At 42.0% G+C, this 18,452-nt stretch overlaps 1 protein-coding gene across 2 annotated transcripts in view; it reads right to left on the bottom strand.

The window, feature by feature from the left end:
* Window positions 1-18,452, bottom strand: part of pla2g6 (phospholipase A2, group VI (cytosolic, calcium-independent)) — a 219,148-nt gene that overhangs the window by 31,403 nt on the left and 169,293 nt on the right. The gene's annotated exons all lie outside the window — the stretch shown is intronic.

Genomic DNA, 18,452 nt, shown 5'->3' with positions numbered 1-18,452 from the left:
CACCAGCTGTAAAGTTTCTGCTGTGCAAGTCTCAGAGGGCAGAACCTTCAGTATAATCAATCCCTGCGTCCTAATTTGCAACTATTTAGTACAGTATGTTCACATTGCATGGAGTAAAGCACAACCACATGATTTTTCAATGTGATACTATTGTCTAGCAATGCAAAACGCTGCCACAAAACTCTTGACTGTCAACATTAGTACAGTACTTATAGGCTCGATGGTATTTGGAAAAGAGCAGATCTTATTCTGAGGCCTTCTCAGATGTATCCTTATTAAAATAACATGTTGTTGAGCAAGTTTCAATCAGACAGACACAGAATAAATGCGTTCAGAGGACACGACTTAAACAACTCTATACTGAACTCTGAATCTGTTAGTTTGCGAGTTCAGCATTCAATTCAATTCAATTCAAAAAACTTTATTAGTTCCCGGGGGGCAATTCAGGGCACACAGAGCAGCAAATAACGACAGTGCAACTATACAAAAACATTTTAACCTAACAACAAGAATAAAGTGTAAGAGAAGAATAAGTGTCAGAGAAAACCAGTGCACAGAAAACCAGTAAGGAGTTGATACAGAAACACAAATACCTAATTATATACATTCACAGACTGGATTACACCCTTTCAGTTTCTAATGAAAAGGAGATTAAAATTAAGGGGATTCTTTTAAGGAGCTGCCGGACTGACAGCAGCCACTGTGGCTCGGAGAGAGCGGGTTTTTTTAAGATGATCCTTCCTTAAAATTACTAGGAGAATAAACATTTTTGTTGTGTGTTTGCTATAACAAGAAGCACTTTTGAAGGGTGTGACCTCAGATGGCATCTATAACTATGGCAGTAAGGAGGGAGAAATCTTTTTTAGGAGTTTGTAGTGTACACAAAAGTCAAATTCAACCTAATAAAATGTCACAAGTGCAGAGAGTGATATAAAAAGGAAGCGAAATTGAGCCACTTGGAGCACGTTTGGGACCGCCTGAAATATTCTCGGTCGACTCCTTGGATCAGCTTCTTAGTGAGAGAAATGAGTGAGAATTTATTTCCCATGGTTTGATTCTTTACGGCCAAATAAACCTTGAGAAAAACCCAGAATCATCAGCTGTCTCTCACGGTCGATCATAGATAGTGGTACTATGTGGTCATTCTTAAATGTGGTGTCAATTTGACAGGTTGTAGAGAATAAAGTAAAAGAAAGAATGTCATAATACCACAGAGACAGTCTGTTTAATTTCAGATTTTAAACTTGGAGGGGGGCGATGCTTGAAAAGCCGTCCGGACCAAACTTACTTTGCTGATGAGAGATCGCTGTCTGTGACAATGTGTTACCCAATAAACATAACAGACATCAACGCAACGCTAGGATGCCATTCGATGCCGTGCTGTCTAAACCTGTCTAAGACGTGGATATGAGCGATGTGTTGTGATGAGCTGGGAAAAGACATCTTCAGTGTTTAGGCGACAGTAACAGGCCCAACAGATGAGATCAGTTGGTAGCTAAGCAGCAGCTACGGTAGCGAGTCTATGCTTAAGTCATTTTGGGATACTGCAAGGCAAGCCACGGAAATGTTAAGTCTGGCATTGTGGCATGAAAGATAATCATTCATTTGTTCAGCAGGATCATTCAAAATGGAAAAAACATTGTGAATGTCAGTTGGAAAAAGTGAAAAAAACGTCTATCATTACTATCCTTGTTACAAACTAGATGTTAATAATGGAAAACATAGCCAAGTTAGTACTGTAAGCCAGGTAGCTAGCTAACCCTATGTATAATAACTAAGTATGTGATATTTTAGACACAGCCAACATTGACTTTTTTCCCCATCTGATAAGCAGTTGGCTAATGTCTAGCTCGGGATCAGGGCTGAATGCATGCAATTGTTCCAAAATAACATTTTCCCATCCCAGCACTATATTTACCAGTACCTTTGGTGCAGTTTAGGCATTAAACTTAACATGTTCTTCCATACACATGCGCTGGCTCGGCTTGGCTTGAGTCTCTCAACTCATGTTTGGCGTGGTTCAGGTCGCTAAAACTAGTAATTGAAACGTCAGTCAGAGCAGCATGGTTTGCTCTAACTTTCTTAGGGTGCGTTAACTTTCTTAGGGTGCTTTCACACCTGTAGTTTGGTAGACTTGGTGCAATCTGGAGGTAATGTTGCTCGTCTATTGGACAGAATGTCTGAGTCAACCTCGCAAATACTTCCTGGTTTATGCTGCCTTGGGTTTTCTTTTTTTGCGTTGGTGTTTCTAATACGAACAAACAAAAAGACAGCAAGTTGTCGAGCATTTCTCTCTTCGAACGAGACTTCGAGAAAAGTACGGTCATAATAAATGTTCAGTTGTATGGTCCGCACCAGAGTTTGAATCCCCTCTCACACCACCTCAAGTCAACTTGAGTATCGCAAACAAGTTGCTCAGGTGTGAAAAACCCTCTCAAATCTATGGTTTTTACCAGCTTGAGCCAACACACCTACTCAATATAGAGAGTCAACGCATGCACAACATGCAATGGAGCCACAAATAGTCCCTAAATCAAAACAAACCCAACTTCACAGTCCATCACCCTCATTAGCCCTAAAATGTGCTTCTCATTGAAAGACTTTTCCCCCTTAGTGCTGCAGGGTGCTGAGAGAAAAGAAAGAGACAGACAGAGAAAAAAGAAAGCAGAGGAGTATGGGGGGGGGGGGTGATTTATTTGAACAATCTGGTTGTAATGAAAGCAGTCAGGACTTGCTGGGGGTGGATAGATGGAGTGTGCAGAGAGAAGAGTGGGGAGGAAAGAGTGAATGGGGTGAAATACAACTGCAGACAGATCGTTGGACTTGATAATGGTTTAAACAGACCCTGCTAGCCTCTGAAACCCTCCGGCCCAATGTGTGTGTGCACACATACTTCTGTGCATACACTGCACTTACCATATTACAACCGCGAATTCCATATGAAACCAATTTGTGCTGCAATATATCTCCTTATCAATGCTGACATACCTGTATAATATATATGGCCCAATGAGAGATAGAGAGAGAATGTTTACCACAAGCTGCCAGCACACTAAAAGCATGGTTAATGTCTTTTGGACGTTGATGCATTTTGAAGAGCAAATTCTGGCACAAAGAGTTTGGATGTCTCGGATAAAAGGGAACCACATACTTCATAGTGTTTGAAATTATTTATGAATGCACTAAACCTTTTGGCATTAATTCATAACGCAGATCTGTGGTTCTTCTTCAAGAATGCATTTCTAATCTTTTAAAGGGTATTTTTGAACTAAAGTTTTATGTCCCGGTGATTCATCTTGGATCAGGTCCCTCTGAATCCTCCGACAAGTCCTGCAAATCCAGCAACCGAATAGGTCATTCATCAGTGCCGTCTAGATCGACGCATAGAAGTGTTTTTTGATCCAACGCCCCTACTGTATCCACAAAATTATTATTTGTCTGTGCCTTCTGAAACCATTTTATGCAAACGTTAAGGTATGGTAGGGTTAGGGAAACATGGTTGGTGGCTAGGATACTTGGGGGACTTACGTTGGTTAGTCATGGTTACAATAATAATACTTGGTTAAGGTTAGGGGACAGCCGCGGTCAGGGTTAAACACATTGTTTAAAACTGGTTGGAAACAGGAAATGAACAGCTGTCTCTGGTAAAGTCAGAAGCAGTCTAAGTCCATTTATCATCAGAAAAATGTCTGAGAACAATGCTCTTGTGCTTCAAATAAATGGCCCAGATGTGGTCATCGAACAGGCCCGGGCAGTCTGGCACTGTGTAGTTCTGAGAGCACCAGCAGATAAGCGTCTTGCCCAAGGACACTTCGACACATGGATGTGGAGCCAGGGAACAAACTGGCAACCCTGTTGTCAGTGGACACAGAGCGGATAATATTCAATATTTTTCTTACTGTCAACAAATCTCAAACCCAGCAAAGAAACGTGACCTACAACCGTACGGCTGAGCAACACAAGGTGCGGTACTTGGTCCATTTTGAAGCAGGAATAAAACTGTAGACTTGACGCGATTGGACAGACCTAAAAGCAATCAGAGAAATTAAATGTGTGACGTGTGACTTTTCAAATTTGGACCTGTGGGTGATGCTCCTTTGTGATTGACCCGCCAAGGTTCTGGTCTATCATCTTTCAGATCTCATGGAACATGAGTTTGGCAGGATCGTCCGGTTCCCGGGCCAGCTGAGAGCCATAGGGGGGTCCAAAAGTATTTAGAAGCAAATGAATGCATTTGGTCTTTTCTTAGGTTAGTTATGGGTGAGGTATGGAAACGATAAAATTATGACACATCCTGACAGGCCTTGCATAGCCAAACAGTTTGGATATTTAACCAGTATGTCAGTGAATCTGTCATTAATGGTCAACATTTAGAGCTGTACTGGCACTTTGACTTGCAAGACCTAAAACAAGTCCGGTTCAGGTTGAATTTAATCACCCAATAAGAGAATTGACAAGCAAAATGTCTTTCTTTATCTAAATGTTCAGTTTTGTGAATCCTACCTTTGAGATTGCAGGGGAACAGACTGAACGCAGAAGGTCATTTAAGTGTTTACATCACTGCTTTTAGACTAAATGAATCACTTAAAGAGCCAATCAAGATCGTGCAGGCTCACTTTGTAGTTCCTTCCAAAATGGCTCCCCACACTGTGTGGGTTAAGAGCTCAAGTTCCTTATTCTCATGAGAAAAACCGTGGCTAAAGCTGCGGATGGCTCTTTTCCTCTCTGAAATGCAATACAGTGTTTAATTGAATTAGCTTTAATTGCCATTCATTTGCCCATGGACCAAAGGTCTCGTCTTACCCAGGGCCTTTAATGACTTCCATGTTCTCTGGGGCAGAATTTTAAGTTAAATGAAAAAGTCTTCAACATAACACGACTCAGGACCCCCGAGCTCTCACAGATCGTTGAAACTAAGCTAGCTAAAAACATTTTCCAAAAGTATGTGGCGTGGAGTTCTTGTCATCTTGTGAACTAGTGAAAGAAAGGAAATGTGATGATGAAGAATGACAGAGAAGAGGAAGGAATTTGAATATTTCCGTGGTGAGTCAATTATATAGGAAATTCATACTGTACATCAGGCGTAGTCTCAATGTGCTAAATTATGACAAAAGTATGTACGATGAGAAGGTATTACATAACAAAAACACATAAGATAAGAAGGTTATATTATTCTAAGAAAGGGAATAACAATACTGGCTTTAAAATAACCTGTTAACCACACACCCAACACCTTTTAGTTTCCCTTCAAGCCATTCATAGATTTAAAAACCATAAGATAAAATCAATTCTTTGTTTTAAAGGGAGCCAGTGAAGAGATACGAGCGTGGTGTTCAAATCTTTTGGGTTTGTCGTAATAATCAGAACTTGTTTGTGTTACAATGAATCGTTTTGAAAAGCCTTTCTCATGAAAAGAAGAAGCAACAAAGTCTGTAAACTATACTAGAATCTCAGCAGTCAGCAGAAGTAACATGCAGGTAGATGAGGAGATGAGTTGTGTGAACTCGGGGGCCTCGGAGCAGCAGCTGAGGGTTTATTGGGCTCCAGTATTTTTGCGGCACAACAATAGGCCTTCAGGGCCAGGCAGGGTCATATTGTGATAGGAGATGAGATGACTGCACAGAGCAGGGATTACCATGGACCCGCACCTTTTTTTAGGGCTTCACTGCAAAGCATAACAGACAAGACTAATACTACACCATCGGGGCATACATGCCTGTAAATCATATGCTGTAAACATGCACACAATGTGCAAACGGCATAAATCATGCATGAGCATTAAGGCGCATTCATGCGTGCTCACGTCTGACACAGATGCAGAGAGATAGCGATAGAGAGCGAAAATGCTTGTTCAAGTATAGTTTGTTCAATCCATGATTTCTTGCCCATGAAAGGTGGTCAATGAAACCCTTTTAAACACTTAAAAGATAAGATATTTACTTTACTGAAAAACTCAAACTAAAGTGCATCCTACTCAAGATAAAAAAAACACCATTGATTTGATTTGATAACGGCTGTGGCTCAGTCTGGTCACTGAAGAGCTGTCAGGGTCAAGCAACAGAAAAGAACTGAGTTAATGTTAGGGAACGATTGCGGTTACACGTTAATAAAAAGGCAAACGTTAACTGGTTTGTTGTAAACTCCACAAGTCCTCTAAAAGAAAGTATGACACGTTACATACCCATCCTCATCGACCTCCAGACCCTTATTATCCACCTCGCAGAACACTACGTCCTGCGCTAGCACTGTCTGTGGACGTAAATCATCAGGTGCAGAATTGTTTTGTATGAACATAATTTGCAGGACACCGGGCTGTCTCATAGCTCAAAGCTCGGATGTAGCACATATATTGATTTATTTATTTATCGAAGCAGCGATGGATTCAAACATGCTGCACAACAGGAGAGATGCTCGACGACGCACGTGCCAAAGCTTCATTATCACCCCATTAAGTAATCAGCCTCATAGTCATGGCTTAGAAAGTATCTACAACTACTGTACCAGATGGTTCAGAAGGCAGATATCATCTATTCACTTGGTAACATTCGATGTTAGGACCCCTTGGCATCACTTTAACTTCATCTCATCTCAGCTTCAACTGCTTATCCGGGGTCGGGTCGCGGGGGCAGCAGCTTTAGCAGGGGACCCCAAACTTCCCTTTCACGGGCCACATTAACCAGCTCTAACTGGGGGATCCTGAGGCGTTCCCAGGCCAGTGTGGAGATCTAATCTCTCCACCTGGTCCTGGGTCTTCCCCGAGGCCTCCTCCCAGCTGGACGTGCCTGGAACACCTCCCTAGGGAGGCGCCCAGGGTTCATCCTTACTAGATGCCCGAACCACCTCAACTGGCTCCTTTCAACGCAAAGGAGCAGCGGCTCTACTCCGAGTTCCTCACGGATGCTGAACTTCTCACCCTCTCTCTAAGGGAGACTCCAGCCACCCTCCTGAGAAAACCCATTTATCACTTTAACTTAGTAAACTTAACTCTTGGGTGAAAGTCCCACCTTCCCCCTTATGCACAGCTTTAGATTTCTGGATACTCCTTACTCCTTGGTGAAGCACTTGAGAGCGACACGGACGGGAGATCAAGCTCACCGATAGACTATAATAATGACATGATAATGACATACTTACCAAAGAGCAGAGGGGGGGGGGGGGGCATACCACTTCATATCTATGGTAATGATTAGCAACTGAGAACGCCCATTCAATCATCTGACAATGGGCCAATCAGCATTTTTATGCAGCAGTGATGTAAGAATTTTATATGGCAGGTTTACTCATTTATATATTCGCATAAATCCATTGTATGGGCTCTAAATCAAAGCTAACTACAGCTGCTTCCCTCCCCAGGGTGATTCAAAACCCCTTTGCTTTGCATCGAGGTTCTGAATCCCCCCGTCAGGGTTTAAATTCACAATAATAACCCTCACCCTCATTATCCCACACGTATCCGACTGCTGCACTCAGAACTTCTCTTGATGTTCTTGCGGTCTCTGCGTCGTCGCTCTATTGTACAAAGCTCCACTCTAAACTCTCGACTGCTGCGGGGCTCCTTCCCCTTGACCTTTCACCTCTGAACAGGTGACCTTTGATCTCGGGCAGGAATAGACCATGGTCAGCCTCTTTATGCCCACTTATAGCAACAAGGAAGGGTGTGTTTTGGAGTGTTTTTCAGTAACTCATCCCACCCCCTTGTCAGCTTTAACAACTTGCTTTCTTTCCCTCTTCTCCTCCTCGACTCTCCCCCCTTCTGCTGCTTTTAATTATCTCTCCCACTCGTCATTTCACTCTGCATGTTCTTACTTCATTTTATGAGACATTCTTTAAATCTTGCTCATTCTCAGGCAGTGTGACACAAAACTTACACCAAAATTGTATCAATGTTTCTCCATTTTCATTTCCTACCTCTCCATCCCCTCCCTCACTCAGTTTCTTCCTCTTGCAGGAAATACCTGGTAAGGCTCTGGGCTTTTCCCCCCTCCCCTCATCAAATTGATACCAATTAAGTCATTTAATTGCCACCCCCTATAACAAAGGGCCCTGTTTTATTGGTGTTTGTCAGGCCAGATGTGAAGCAGGTTTTGACATGACAGGACAGGAAGGAGAAGGGGAAGGGGGCGAGGAATCAAAGGAGAAAGAGGAAAGAGAGTATGAGGACAACATCAGTCGTGTTGTTTTTCCGTTTGACATGGTATTTGCTTTGTGTGCTTGACTAATTGTTTACTGTAGCTAAGGCAACCCCCTGATCCAATGAATTGGTTTTGTGACGCACTTGGCCAGAGTAATACTTTAGGACTTTAAAGTCAGATGCATCGACAAGAATGACGCTTTTCACCGGACTGAGACATTAATTATGTTTCACTGAAAAACTAGGCTCGTAGTTGAAGACTAAAATGAATTAAGAGTTGAACCCTTTTTTAGCCCGTTATTGTCCCATAACGTTGATTTGAACAGTTTTTCTGTGGCGTCATTACAACCGCTGTTGCGATCGAATACTGGCCAAATGTCCAACCTATGGAACAGAGGACTGACTGGGGCTCGATTTATCTCCCTATTAACACCAGCAAAACCAAAATTCACTAACTTTAGTTAAGGTTTTTGGATTTTAAATATCCAAAAAACACTCTAGAATTGATACAATATGATCAGAAAACAGCATTGGATTAGCATAAAGTAGGCATGACTTTAAAGGGGAGACAATTGCGCCATTTTCATTCAGATATCTCCCAAAATGGCCATGCCAGTTTTTTTCTTGCCAATTTATACTCTGGAGCGATATTTAGACCCCTTCTGACAGGCTAGCAGGACATGGCTGGCCCCACTGTATTCCTTAGGTCGTCTAGTTTCATTCATTCATTCATCTTCAACCGCTTGTCCCTGTCGGGGTCGCGGGGGACTGGAGGCAATCCCAGCTGACATCGGGCGTGAGGCGAGGTACACCCTGGACAGGACGCCAGTCTATCACAGGACACATAGAGACGAACAGAGACAGACACCCATTCACACCTACGGGTGATTTAGAGTCATCAATGAACCGAACACCTGCACGTCTTTGGACTGTGGGAGGAAACCGGAGAACCCGGAGAAAACCCACGCAGACACGGGGAGAACATGCAAACTCCACACAGAAGGGCCCCAGCCCGGATTCGAACCCTCACGCTGTGAGGATACAGTGAGATACCAAAATCTTTTATTACTTGTAAAACTTAAATAAAATAATGTCAGCCAAAATCGATCACTGGGGGTCCTGCAAATAACTTAATGTGGGGGCCAATGGAAACAGCCCTGTCATTACAAGACAGCAGTCAATTAGATTAGCTTAGCAACGACTAGCCTAGCTCTGCCCAGAGGTAAGAAAATCCACCTACTAGTAACAGATTCTGTATTCAGATTTGATCAGCGCTGCCGAGTTTGACAGTTTGATCTTTGTTTTTGTGAGCCTGGTAAGTGGCGCTGCATGGAGAATGATGTCATCATTTAAACCCGCCCCACAGAAGATAAACAGTTATAATTGGCCCAACAGATCTAAGCTGCTGGAATAAGAGGGGGAGCAGAAATACCTACCCGAGCAAATGAAGCATGAGTTTGGCAGGTTTGTCTGTTTCCCAGGCTAAGACAGTTTGTTTTATTATGCTAATGAAAAACATAATGTTGCAACCACAAGATAAAAAAAAACCTTCATTTTCCATTCATGACACATGTTAAAGGAGTCCAAGAATAAAGTGCAGTCTTGTTTTATCTTATTGGTCACTACAAAATCAATAAATTGACCTGAAAACAAAAGGGCGTATGGCTTTATAAAGTGATATTTCTTTATTTAGGCCTCAGGGTTGACATTTTGAGGAGGTTGCAGAACCGTCTAACCTCGTTCTGTCCAAAGTTTACACAATCCACCTACCAGCACCTCTAAAACTCACTAATTAACACGTTAAATCCTATTAATCAATCAGTTTTGGATTTGCAGGTGGTTATGTGTCGGACCATTTCTCGCCTGGGCACAGTAGTTATTTCCTGGAGTCTTGCTGTCACCGCTAGGTTGCCAGGCAACCAGCAGAGACCACTCCTGGCAAATAATACTATTTTTACCTTTGAACTTCAGACACGATTGAGGACTTCTTGCCCATGACCAAATCAATTCTGTCACATGAAAACTGTCAAAACCTAACTCCAGTCCCTGGTCCTGAAAAAATACTCTAAACACAGTAAATAAATGTAATGGTTGATAAACAAGCACTTTACACTGTCACTTTATATCACCACTACATCACTTTATTTTGTGGTACTGTAACTTACTGCTGCTACACTTCACTGTGCTTTACTGTAACCTAGTTCTGTAGGAAGTGCTGCTACATTTCACTGTGGTTTACTGTAACGTATTAGTAAAATGCTGCTACACTTCACTGTGCTTTACTGCAACCTAGTTCTGTAGGAAGTGCTACTGCACTCCACTGTGCTTTACTGTAACCTAGTTCTGTAGGAAGTGCTGCTACACTTCACTGTGCTTTACTGTAACCTAGTTCTGTAGGAAGTGCTGCTGCACTTCACTGTGCTTTACTGTAACCTAGTTCTGTAGGAAGTGCTGCTGCACTTCACTGTGCTTTACTGTAACCTAGTTCTGTAAGAAATGCTGCTACACTTCACTGTGCTTTACTGTAACCTAGTTCTGTAGGAAATGCTGCTACACTTCACTGTGCTTTACTGTAACGTATCTCAGTAAAATGCTGCTACACTGTACTTTACTTTAACTTACTGTCACTTACTTCAGTAAGAAATGCTGCTACACTTCACTGTGTCATACTGTCACTTAGTTCTGCAGGAAATGCTGCTACATTTTTAACACTGTTATCACTTATCGCTCCTTATCACTTACTTAGTTTGTACTTATTTTATTTCAATCTGCTGCTAAACTGCACAGTGCGTATTGTTGTATATTGTATAAACCTACGTTTAACCACAGTGTCTGTTGCACTCTGTCACACTTAGTTCATTGCTTGATTTATTTTACGTTAGCTTTATTTTGATTTGATTATGTTTTTATGATTATTGTTACTCTGATCCTTTCCCACCTTTGTAATGAAACTGTTGCACAATCATTTCCCTCGGGATAAATAAAGCTTCTTGAATCTTGAATCTTGACAACAAAGCAGATGTTTTTCTTGCTAAGCTAAGCTAAGCTAACCATTTCCTTACAAATATAAAGCTAAACTTTACATTTTCATTAGACAAATATGAGATATGATATCGATCTTCTAAAATAACTCTGCAAAAACGCAGATGTCAAGTTTTAAATGTCAGCAGTTTGTTCTCATAACTTCCTGTCAGGAGTTTGACGCACGTTAGACTTTCCAGCCGCCTGTGAGACGGGGCGACCATCATAATCCCTACTTGTTTTTGACATAGAGAGGATTATGTTTTTTCAGTGCGGTTTCTCCAACCAAATGTTGCGTATGTCTCCTGCAGATTCACAGTTTCCTACTGGACGGTTACGGATGAATCATACCTCAAAATGCCATCCGGTGTGCAGACGTTGTGTACTTTGAGCAGAAGCAGGAAATGTCAGGTTTCACATTGGGTGGAGTGTGTGTCGTGTCTCCAATATAAATCATAAAACCCGTGTTGTTCCCTGCACTTTTATGAGCATCCTGTGCTCTGTTACGCTTTCTTATTAAATTTAAAATAGTTTTTCATTTCTCCACGGAGGAGAAAAAGAGCTCTTTCCTGCTTTGAATCCAATATGTCTTAACTATGATGAAAGGGGCGTTGAGAGCACTTAGAGAGCTGCACCAAGATGAGAATGCAATTACCTTTTTGTACACATTCATTTCACGTCTGCACTTTCCTCATGTGAGGCTTCTTTAAGCTTATTGACTGACAAACATCAGCTCGCTTCCTTTCGCATAGAAACGTCCCCAAGAGCCCCCTGAACAAATGCGTGACCTCCACTCACAGTTATGAGTTTTCCCCCTCAAACAAAAGACATTGTGTCCGTCTCTATTGAAACGAGCGAGCGTGATGAAATATTTAATCTCGTCAGACTCTCGCAGAGCAGCCCCAGTTAGCAGGTGCGGGGCCGGCGAGCGCACAATGACTTCACCTCGGAGACCAGACAGACAAGGTCAGCTATGCTCCCATTGTGAGAGAAACACACACAACATATAAGAAAGCACACACAATGAATACGCACATACATATTTATGTTCTTTTGTGTCACTATGTTCTCATTTATGTTCCCATATGAGGGCAGAATGAATGCCATGTTAAAATACTGACTACTTATAGTACTACAGTCGGAAGAGTTATCCATTTATCCACTGATGAATCATGGACCATTTAAAGTTAGGGTTCTTCAGCACCCAGAAGTCCCTAAAATTATGTTTGTATACAACTAAATTGGCTTTTTAAGATACAATATGGAGAAACTAACACCAAACCAGTCAGTTTTATCCAAAAAAGGGCAATGCGACTTATAAATAAAGCTGGATATAGGGAACACACAAATACACTTTTCAACCGAAAAAAAAGCTTTGAAATTCAAGGACTTGGTTTACTTTCGAACGGCACAATTTATGTTTAAAATAAAGAATAATCAATCCCCCGTTCTGATTCAGAGCCTGTTTCAGGAAAGGGAAAGGAGCCGTCTGCTGAGAGGACGAGACGTGCTAAAAAAAGCCCGCTGTTAGAACTAATGCAAAAATGTGTTTCTGTTGTTGGAGTGAATGTTTGGGACGATTTGGCCGTAGATTTAAAAGACTTCAGAACATTAATTCATTTTAAAACTGTTCTCAAGAGGAACATTATTCAAACATACGTTGATTGTGTTTTCTGACAGCAGGAATAAATTAATTATCAGTCATTTTCTTTTTGACCTGTGTGTAGCAGCTACCTAAGTTTATGTATTTTAAAGCGTCAGGCGTTATAAGCTTTAGCTTCTGCCTATTCCCTTTTTCAGACCTTATACTTTTTTTTGTGTTTGTCATAAAATGTCTTTGTCTGAAATGTCTGAAAATAAACTGAACTGAACTGAGGATATCTGAGGGCTAAGTTATGGTCTTGTGTTTCGTTAGATTTAGGTGAGATAACACATCTTTAAGGTTAGTTTGTTTCAGGATGTCGCCAAAACCATGATCTTTTTTCTAAGCTTCACCAACATAACAATAAAAACATTAATAATTCTTACATTGGCCCATTTAAGGACACTGCAGAGGAAAATAAATGAGAGCAGACATTTTGCAGATGATATTATTTTTTTGTGGTGTGGTGGTCAGCTCTGTCGCCTCACAGCGAGAGGTTCCTGGTTCAAATCCCGGCCTGGGCCCTTCTGTGTGGAGTTTGCCTGTCCTCCCCGTGTCTGCGTGGGTTTTCTCCGGGTTCTCCGGTTTCCTCCCACAGTCCAAAGACGTGCAGGTGTTCGGTTCATTGATGACTCTAAATCACCCGTAGGTGTGAATGGTTGTCTGTCTCTGTTCGTCTCTATGTGCCCTGCGATAGACTGGCGTCCTGTCCAGGGTGTACCCCGCCTCACGCCCAATGTCAGCTGGGATCGGCTCCAGCACCCCTGAAGACGAATGAATGAATGAATAAAAAGGTTGGCCTGGCGTCACTTGTGTATTAGTCTGGAACCTCACAGTTAATTTTTTTCGATTTCCAGGTGGTGTTATCGCTGCACGCTAAAACGCCTCTGGAAGCAACTGGATGAACCTACAACCAACCACAGCAATGAAACGACGTCATGCTTGGTCCATTTTGAAGCAGGAAAAAATGGCAACCGGATAACAAACTCTCAAATACCAGTGTGGCTCAATACCAGAGTGGATCGTCCTCCATTCGAGAGATTGGCGGTTCGATCCCCACCTCCTTGGGCAAGACACTGAAACCCCAATTGCTCCCCGTGCTGCGCTTGGGTGTGTAAATTTGGTGTGAATGGTTAGATTAGATGGTATTTAGATGTCCACTGCCATCAGTGTGAATGTCTGTGTGAATGGTTGAATGTGACAAACACTGTGAAAGCGCCTTGAGTAGTCAGAAGACTAGAAAGGAGCTATATAAGTACAAGTCCATTTACCAAATTCAAGCTGAACGGGATGCTAAAATGTGTTTCTGAAAACATTTTATGCAGGAAAAAGGCAAAACATTAACAGAATCTTGATTTCAATTTTGATCACTGCTGCCTAGTTTGCATTTGCCTGGTGAGTTGCACTGGACGGGGATTGATGTGATCATCTTAAACCCGCCCCACATAAGATAAACAGTTATAATTGGCTCAACAGATCTAAGCTGCTTGAGATCTATCTGAATAAGAGGGGGAGCAGAGTCACCTGCCAGAGCAAATGACACATGCGTTTGGCAGGTTTGCCTGTTTCCCAGGCTAATACAATGGGTTTTCTTTATTATGTTGATGAAAAACATAATGTTGCAACCACAAGAAAAACCCGCAAAACATGTGACAAATGTTGGAGGAGTTCAACAATGACGTGTAAATGTGTCTTGTTTTATCTTATTTGGTTACTGAAAAAAAAAATCCATAAACTGACATGAAAAGTTCAAAGATTTATAAAATTCAAGATTCAAGAAGCTTCATTAATCCCGAGAAAAATGATTGTGCAACAGTTTCAATACAAAGGTGGGAAAGGATCAGAGTGACAATAAGCATAAAAACATAAATCAAATCAAAATAAAGCATAAAACATGAAATAAATCAAACAATTAACTAAGTTTGTCAGAGTGCAACGGACATTGTGGTTAAACGCAGGTTTATACAAAATACAACAATACGCAGCGGGCAGTTTAGCAGCATGTTGAAATAAAATAAGTACAAACTAAATAAGTGATAAGTAGTGATAAGTGATAACAGTGTTAAAAGTGCAGCAGCATTTCCTACTGAACTAAGTCACAGTAAAGTACAGTCAAGTGTAGCAGCATTTCAAGTTACAGTACAACTAGATGAAGTGATGCAGTGATGATTTAAAGTGATATAAAGTGACAAAGTGACATTTGCTCAGGACACAGTGTCTCCACTGTTCCTTAACTGACCCGGGGGAGACGAATTGTAGAGTTTTGTTGCATCAGGAAGAAAAGACTTCCTCCGGCGTTCAGTGTTACACCGGACTAAACACTAAATAACACTGGGCTGGGCCTGGGGTTGACATTTTAGGGTGGTTGTAGATGTCACAAGTAAATCCAAAAAGAACAGTTTAGTTTAGAAGTTAGAACAAAAACACAGATGACTGAAATGAAAACATTTTTCAACTGTTAAGGAAATTTAATAACATTTTCTAACGTCATTGAGCTTTGCTAATGCAATGAATCTTCGGAGTCTTCAATACAAACTGATCTCACACACACACACACACACACACACACACACACGCACACGCACACGCACACACGCTCCCCGAGCAAACTAATCACATTGCCCCTCTCTCCCTCCTAACACACAGGGAGATTAGGATTGTGTGGGATCAGCAGTGAACTGTGTGAACAATGCAAAGCTCACAGGTGGGAGATTGAATATTAAAACTCAGCAGCGGGCTGTGTGGAGCTCGCTGAGAGGACATATGAGGGGGTTGTCTCACTGAAAAACAACCAGACCTCATGTGTCGCTGAGATCCGTGTGTGTGGATCTGCGAGGAAATGTTTGTGCAGCACACAGATGTGTTTGCAAAGAGTGTGTTTGTGGGTGGATGCATTTAAAATAGTCATTGTACTAATTATAGCTGAACCTCATCTAAAGCCACGTGTGGGTTTCTGTGTGACCTTGACTGTTTCCTCGCCCTGCCCGAGCTGCAGCATCCTGCCAGCCTCGTGTAAACATGTTAGAGGTCTAAAAAGAAACCTCTGCTGATCGCCCGCCTGCCATTTTCAATACGCTGAACCTGCGTGATTCAACTGTGACAGACGGGTGGAAGAAACCAAAGCAGTCAAACAGGACAAACAGCGATGTGTTCCAACAAACGGAGGCTAAAACCAGAACTATGTTAACAACCTAATCTTAAGGCTCATGGCAAAGCTCAGTGGAAATCTCCCGCTTCTTCTTTGGAAGTCAAGCTGTCTGGCAGTGATTTCAACACGAGCAATTTGGCGTGCATGAAGACACACAAAGCAGACGTCCGTCATGTTTTCAATCCACGGTTCCTTTCCTTTGTGCTGCTACCACAGCTTTGCCACAGTTATAATTTTGTGCTGTATAATCGTGTTTACAAATTGATAAATCTATGTTTCATTATCTGGAAAATACCCAAACCCTTCGGAAAGCTCCCCCAGAGCCACAGAGCGCATTATACGACTGTTTCCGCAAGCTCAGCAAAACTCCTAAATAGTAGACTAAACTTCACGTGTAAGTTCGGCAGAATTTCAACAGTTAAAACATTTGTTTTTTCCGTCAAACGTTACTATTTGCGTCACTAAAACAGATATTGACATTCTGCCAGTGTGCTCCGTTCGCCAGCAACCGTCTGGTTTCACCGCAAAACAAGCCGTTCCTATAAAATGTGACATTTACTTCATTGTTCTCAGTAGGCAAAGATCTCCTAAACATCTACCTTTGTATAACAGTTCAGATGTGTTGCGTAACATTTTAATTAGGTTAGGAAATTACATTATGAATAGCTGGATTAGAGCATTATTGAGGAACATGAGCCAGTGTTGCACAAAGCCAGCTAATCAAGACCACGGCTGCTGCCAAAGAAACTATTAACTCTATAAAACATCAAACCGATCAGACTCATATGCCTGGCCTTTATTCTTGTCTTGTCTTACTAATTGGAAAACTGTGCCACACTGTATCTGTATATTAGCAAGTCTGGTCCACAGTGGTCTTTCTGTTCAGGGCCTCAGGACTCAAAGCAACCAACTGGGGACCGGAGCTTTGGTGCGACGTTATTCTGAAAACAGGTACATGAAATACATTTTTAAGGCAAATGATAATGGATAATGCAAGTACACCATATTATTATTAAGCATCTTGATTCTGCTTGTGTCGTAATCTGGTTTACAGGATGTACAGTGCTGGGATAAGGCCTGAAACCCTTGTGTGAATGACGGCTGATCCGATGCGTCTGTGAAACAACCCGTCTGAGTCAGGATAAGAATGATGAGTCGGTAAAGTTAGACAGCGCTGTTGAGATTGGTCTGGCAATATGTGAGACTACCCACACTGTTATCAGATCTCAATTTGCAAATGAGTTAGGTCAGGTGAAGCAAAGCAATGTTAAAGATGGTTGCCATTCATTTTAAGTCTGTTTTTGTGAGGGAAATCTTGCTCGGGTTAGGGTACTGCTAGGGTCATCCTTATTCCCCGGTCGCATAAGTCTCTGCCTCCGCTGATTTCATTTAACATTTTGTTAAGGTCAGGGTTAGGGGGTATTGTTAGGGTCTACATAAGCCTATTTACCTGGGAATTCAGCACTGATTGTGGAAAAAATAACAGCCCAAGCAACATAGGACCATTTCTGTGACAAGCCATTAAAACTGTTAAACATGTGCTCCGTGACATCTTTTTGTTCCTCGGAGCGTGGTTTACATTTGCCTATGAGGTCGATACACTGTGAGTAATGTCCTTGTGGCTAAGACCCTTATCTGGTTTTCTCATTCAGTGTCCGCGTCTTTCCTCCTCTGAGATACACGAGCACTGACTGTTGCACTGAGTGCTGACTGACGGCTGGAATTAAGAATGTGCAAACGCTCTGGCAACGCTCCCCGCAGTACCTCATAACGTTTAATCAAAACCATGCCCGCCACTTGCCCCCGACTTTCTAGCTCCTCCAGGATTCTTAAACAGAAATGAAAGTAGTCCCGTTTTTCCTTGTTGATCTTATTTCATACAGTGGAAAGTTTACACAAAGGCGAGCCTTATCCCTGGAGCCTGCTTCTCTCTCCTTTCCAAATACCTGCAGGATGAAATCAAACCCCCTTTTGAAAATTACATTAGAAGTCTCCCTCTCTCTTTCCTTCTTTCTCTCTCTTTCCCTCAGAGCTTGTCAGATCATTCCAGCTTCCCCACTCTCCAGGAGAGGATCAGCCATCATTCTGTGGGCGTCAGACGTCCGTGCCGGTCTTAATTAATGCAAGGGGATTTCATGAGAAGAGGGCTGAGGCGATGAAGGCTTTGGCCAGAGAAAACACAGGAAGCTGGAACAGGTAAGGTACTGTTAGGATGTATGAACGAGTGCATTCTTAAGAGATGAAGCAAGACACTCAACCAAACTCCTTGGCAGCCGCCTTCCCCAAGCCATACGGTCAAAGGTTGTGATAAAAGACCAGATAAGTGTACACATCCTTAAATCAACTTGCAAAGGAAAATATAAAATGTCTCAGGTCTTTTATGATGTCCTTGAGCCATGTGTGTCTCTGTTTATTGTACATTTGAAGAGCTCTTTTCCAAAACGAGTTTGAGTTAGAGCCACTTTGCTGTATACAGAACCTTTTCACTGCTTCATCAGTGTTTCACGCCA

The sequence above is a fragment of the Echiichthys vipera genome (genome assembly GCF_963691815.1).
Source record: "Echiichthys vipera genome assembly, chromosome: 2".
NCBI classification, from domain to species: domain Eukaryota; kingdom Metazoa; phylum Chordata; class Actinopteri; order Perciformes; family Trachinidae; genus Echiichthys; species Echiichthys vipera.
This window is presented reverse-complemented; position numbering and strand designations above follow the sequence as displayed.